The 5,706-nt window shown below is 45.0% G+C and overlaps 1 pseudogene; it reads left to right on the forward strand.

Moving 5' to 3' along the window:
• Positions 1-5,388, forward strand: LOC119801186 (annotated as a pseudogene).
• The last annotated feature ends 318 nt before the right edge of the window (positions 5,389-5,706 follow it).

The following is a 5,706-nucleotide window of genomic DNA, read 5'->3' on the forward strand; positions in this document are numbered from 1 at the left end:
ATGGTCATCATCAAGTTTTTCTGTTGGACCATACTTATGGGCTTTGCCATGAAGACCAGTTCACCCTCTCTGCTTGGGGATGCTGGTCCCTTATCTCCTACAGTATCCCTGACAACAGCACGGAGCAGAGAATCCAGGTTCCCAAATGCCCAATTAGGAGTTGATCTAGGACAGCTGTGGAAGAATTCCAGCTTCACAGACTGCTGCCTGGTGGTAGCTGGCCAGGAATTCCAGGCTCACAAAGGCCATCTTAGCTGCTCGCTCTCCAGTTTTCAGAGCCATGTTTGAATATGACATGGAGGAGAGCAGAAAGATTGCCGCATTGAGATTCATGCCTGGAACCTGAAGTCTTCAAGGCAATGATGAGCTTCATTTACAACCGGGAAAAGAACCAGTCCTCCACAGCATGGCAGATGCGGTGCTGGCAGCTGCTGACAAGTATGGCCTGGAGCGTTTGAAGATCATGTGCCAGAGTGCCCTCTTCGGGGACCTCTCTGTGGACTGCTGCCCACACTCTCTTCCTGGCTGACCTCCACAGGACAGGGCAGCTGAAAACACAGGTGCTGAATTTTATTACAGCTCATGGTTCCCAGGTCTCTCAGACCAGAGGCTGGAAGACAATGGTGGATTCATACCCCCACTTGGTGGCTGAAGTGTACAGCTCCCTGACTTCTGCTCAAGGTCTACTGGAGCCTTCTCTCAAATGTCTGAAGCAATACCAGACACCTGTCACCAGTATGCTACACGTGTATTCCAGAAGCAGTGGCCATTGTTGATACCGATGACACCTGGGTAGACTATGGGGTACATGGAGCATTTACAGCAACTCTGGGGAAAGACAACACGGTTAGTAGTACTTTAATACATTTATTAATGACTTGAATATTGTAGTGGTATATTTTTTGTATTTTTATAAATAAATCTGGCCTGAAGACCAGCAAGTAAAGCTTAAAGCCACCGGAGTATCAGGCAATGGTGACACACACACTGTAATCCCAGGATTTGTTTGACAGAGTATATGTATCTCTGTGAGTTTTAAAGGCACCTTACAACTAAACAAGATCAACGCAGTAACAAGTCCAGGGTGGTGGTGGCTCACACCTTCAATCCTAGCCTAGGGGAAATCCCAGCAACTAGATGTAATATAAAATGGGATGAGAGAGGCTTAATATTCTGCTTCTTCTACAGTCACCCAGCCTTAACAGAGGAAAGACGTTCTCTAGTGGCTTGGCTGCTTTCCTTTTCTGGTTGTCAGTGTGAACCCCATATCTATCTCTAACTTTTTATTTTGGTGTCTACAGAATGGCAGGGGTGGGGGGAGGAACAGGATGAACTCTGATGGACTCTATGCAACCTCTCCTCTGTTGCAGTACTGTTTTGATTTTTGTCTAGTGATTCAGAATCTTGGATTAAATTTAGCTAATGCCTCCCTCAGCACATCCCAACAGGTTTCTTTGGAAAAACCTGTCTTGGATAGGACTTGCATAACAATATTATAAAGGGCTGAGAGCAAAGGAGAAAACACCATGAATGTTTTTCTTACAAGAGAAAGGGGAAGAGAATGAAGACATTTTTCCTCCGAACTCAGTTTGTGGGGACTGGAGAGATGACTTAGTGGACAAAAGCAATTGTTCCTCTTGCAGAGGACCCTTGTCAGTTTATGTATACAAAATTTTATAACCCCAATACAATACAATACAATATAAAAGGAATAAAATGTAGAATCACTTTGTGGATTTCAGTGGTATTTCTGTTAGAAGCAGCCCAGTTCTGCTCAGCTGGGGAAGTTTGTGCAAGGTCCTCACAATCACACACACACAAATGTTAATGAAAAGATACCTAATGAAATTGCTGTACTCAGAGACTGGTGACTGGCCCAGCTGTCATCAGTTAGGCTTTCTCCACAGCTGATGGCAGTAAAAGGTTTCACACAATCAGATAAACGGGGATCATAGGGACTCACAGGGACTGAAGAGGCAATCACAACAGTCCTGCAATGGGTCTGCCTATGTCCTCTGTATGCATACTGTGGGTTGTTAGTTCGGGGGTTCTTGTGGGACTCCCAACAGTGGGAGTGTGGGGGAGTCTTTGACCTTTTTGTCAGAGACCTGTTTGTCTTGGAAACCTTTTCTTCCTTCTCCAGCCTTGATATGAGAGTTTGTGCCTATGCTTATTGCATCTCATTATGATGTGTTCAGTTGATATTCCCATGTTTTACCGACTTCCTAAAGCAGCTGTCAGGACATAAAGATGAACTGAACATTTCAAGACACAAGGGAAAGATTAAAGAAGTAACATCAGCTTCTAAGTGCTGGGTCATGATTCTGCGGAGGCAGCTTTCTCCTTAGACCAATGTCCATTGGTCCAGGCTTAAGAGGGAGAAAAGGGAATAGTTCCTCTCGCTATCACCCCTAGTGCGCTTCTGAGCAAAGACTTTGCTTCCCATTCCCATAGTTTTAGTTTTTTTAGGTCTGGAAGTTTGGGTTCTAGAGTGATTGGTAGTGTGGGGGCCATGCCCCTGTCTGGAGCCACAACAAATATTCCACTGAATGGAAGCTCAGACTTCTGCCAAGCCATTGAGCTTCTGATGTCCTTAAAACAACAGGCTGAGAAGGAAATAACAGTGTTAGGAGGCTGATTGATCAAGATAACCATCACAAATTTGGACTGAGTCTCCACAATAATGGCAAGAAAGATTATGGTTGTTGGGCAGGAAATCCTCTAGGGTATCTTGGCGCTGCATTGTCCAAAGATTAAAGATGATGGCAGACTGCAACAGCCTTCTCCAGCAGATGACAAAGAAGAGTAGATGCAGCAGGAATGAAAACACATTTCACAGCTCTATGTAAAGAGCCAAGACATGTTGTATATTTCTACTGAAGGCAACCGTCCATATATGCTCAATAGATTTTTTGAATTTTGTACATTGAACCATCCCTACATATCTGTGATAAAGCATAGTTCATCATGGTAAAATCATAGAATATTATGGCGTTCAGATTGTAATTATATAATGAGTATTTTTTCATCAGTGTTCATAATATTTTTGTCTGTGATTTTACTATCATTGTAATTTTGGATGGATAAGATGAATTTGTTAATGATCCTTTTTTCTACTTTCTGGAATAATTGGAGGTGGATGTGCTTTAACTTTTATTTGAATAGTAGGTAGTTCAATATGCCAAAAGTGTCTGGTCCTGGGCTTTTTTGTTGGGAAGACTTTTAGTGATTATGCTATTTTGCTAGGGTTATTCTGTCTATATAAAATACTGCAAGACTTTTAGACAATTCTGAAGCCATTTTTGACAATTCTGAACCTTCTCAGCCTCCGTGTCATAGTGCTTCCCCTCCTCCCCTGGAAACTAAGGCCCTAACAGCTACACATGCATGTACTCAGTTCCTGAACAATTACTCATATACGTATGTTTTGATTCAGTCCCCTGGGAAACGGGGTCAAAAATGACCTCTTACCTCATCTGATCTGGCAACAGCTCTCCAGCCAATTATTAGTAATAGCCCTTTTGAATAAGCCAATCATAATAGTCAAAAAACAAACCCCCTTGATTCTGTGGCCTTCCCCTTTAAAAGTAGCCTGTATAAGCTATTAGAGGTCTCTCAGCTTTCCGAATGCTAAGGGATCCTGTCATGACAGAATTAGTAAAATCCTCGTGCTTTTGCATTGGCTGTGGTGTGAGAGTTGGTCTCTGGGGGCGACTCCTCCCCGGTGTTTGGATGCTAGAGTCCAACATTTGGTTCCCTGACTGGGAATTGAGTCAATTTCAGAAACACTTTAGACCCAGTTGCAGGTACAAAGAAACAAGCTCATTTTTATGTCTGTCTGTTTGTGTATTGTGTTTCTGTTTCTGTGTAATTGTGAATCGGTAATTTGCGAATTGTACCTGCACAGAGTCTGTATTAAAACAGGGCTAAGGGAGGAGGCAGACATGTCCTGAGATCCCTGTCCCTAGCCCTGAAAGAGGTTAAAGGGCATTTATGGGAGGGAGGGATCACCAGGTCGCCCTCGTATGCAGGGGAGGCATGATCCTCCATCTGTATTTTTGGATCTGCTGCCTTGCGGCTTCTGATTTTGAGTCTATGTCTGTCTTTTTGTCCTTGTGTATTTTCAGTTCTGCACCAGAGTGGTGGTGAGAGCGCCAGCTTCTGGTTTTGAGTTTGTGTCTGTCTCTTTGTATTTTCATTTTTGTATGTTGGTTTGTCTTTGTTAAAATCCACTTGCAGGAATTCAGAACCTGGCACTGGCCCCCTGGCCTTCATCAGTTCACCAGGTTCCAAAAGCAGCCCCGCTGCTGGAGAGGCAATGGCTGCCCCTCCCCGATCCCTTTGTCTTCTCTCTTTCCTGTACAGGATCGAAGGAACCCAGAATCCAGGCACCTCCTGTTCTTCCTGATATCCAGCCAAGCGCTCTGGCATGGCAAACTTCTCCTTCCTCCTACCCCAGAGGAAGCGTTTCATTCCTGAGGAGCCCTGCTGGTCGGGCCCTAGCCCTGAAAACTTCAGCACTCAATGTCTATGCTGGGACAGAGGAGGGATATCCACTAGGGAGAGAGTGACCTCCCAAGCATTTATCCATCCCTCAGTAGTAGGCCAATGACAATACTGCCTTTTTCTGCCTCTAATCTTTATTTATAACCCTTCCTTCTCTTGGGACCCTCAGGCTGTGCCGGGGCTTAAAGAATCTGTTCTGGTTACCCATCAGCCCCCTTGGGATGATTGTCAGCAGCTCTTACAGGTGCTCCTAACCACAGAGAAAAAACAGTAAGTTCTCTTTGAAGCTCAAAAGAATGTCCCAGGACCTGTCAGCAGGCCAACTCAATCACCAAACAAGATAGAGGATGGGACACCTTCCCTCTGACTTGACCCGAATGGGACTTCAATACTCTAGCTGGTAGGGAGCAGCTCCATCTTTATTGCCAGATTCTGATTGGTGGGTCTAAAAAAGGGGAGTTTGGAAAGCACCCCACTAATTTGCTAATTTGGCTAAGGTAAGAGCAATAGTACAAAGGTCTGATAGTACTCCTGCAGGATTCTTAGAAAGACTATTGGAGGGGTACAGGATGTCCACCCATTTTGATCCCATGGCAGCAGATCGCCAAGCCAATGTAGTGATGTCTCTTATAGGCCAGTCAGCATCAGACAACAAGTTGCAGAGAATGGAGGGACTGCAGAGATGCTCCCTCCAGAACTTAGTAAAGAAAAAGATATTAGACAGATAGGGAGGCTACAGAAGAGGACAGCTGCAGCGACTGCCCACCTCATTCAGAGCAGCCCCTGAGTGGCTGAATGTGGACTTAAGCTGCCACCACCTGGGCCTAGTGACAAAAGAAAACAAACAGGAGTGGCCCTACAGGGCTTTGGGCTGGAGACACTTCCCAAAGCAGCTGCTGAGCAGAAGGGGGTCGGAGACAGAGCTACTGAATCAGCACTCTGCCCACTTGAGAGGCCCACATATGGCCACTGTAATAGTACTGAAATCCGCCCCCTTGCTTACGCTGTGCACCCAGGAGTCCGATTCTGGTGTGTAGGGGGGGAAGGGGAGGTGTTCCCCCCTCGCTATGTCTAAAGCATTTGACTATGGACACAAGGACTGCTGATTTTTCCTGAGTGTCCCATGCTTTTTTTTTTTTTTTTTTTTTTTTAGAAAAAGACCCGTTCTTTTCTAAAAAGAAAAAGACTGACTTCCCATAC

The sequence above is a fragment of the Arvicola amphibius genome, chromosome 14, assembly GCF_903992535.2.
Source record: "Arvicola amphibius chromosome 14, mArvAmp1.2, whole genome shotgun sequence".
NCBI lineage: Eukaryota > Metazoa > Chordata > Mammalia > Rodentia > Cricetidae > Arvicola > Arvicola amphibius.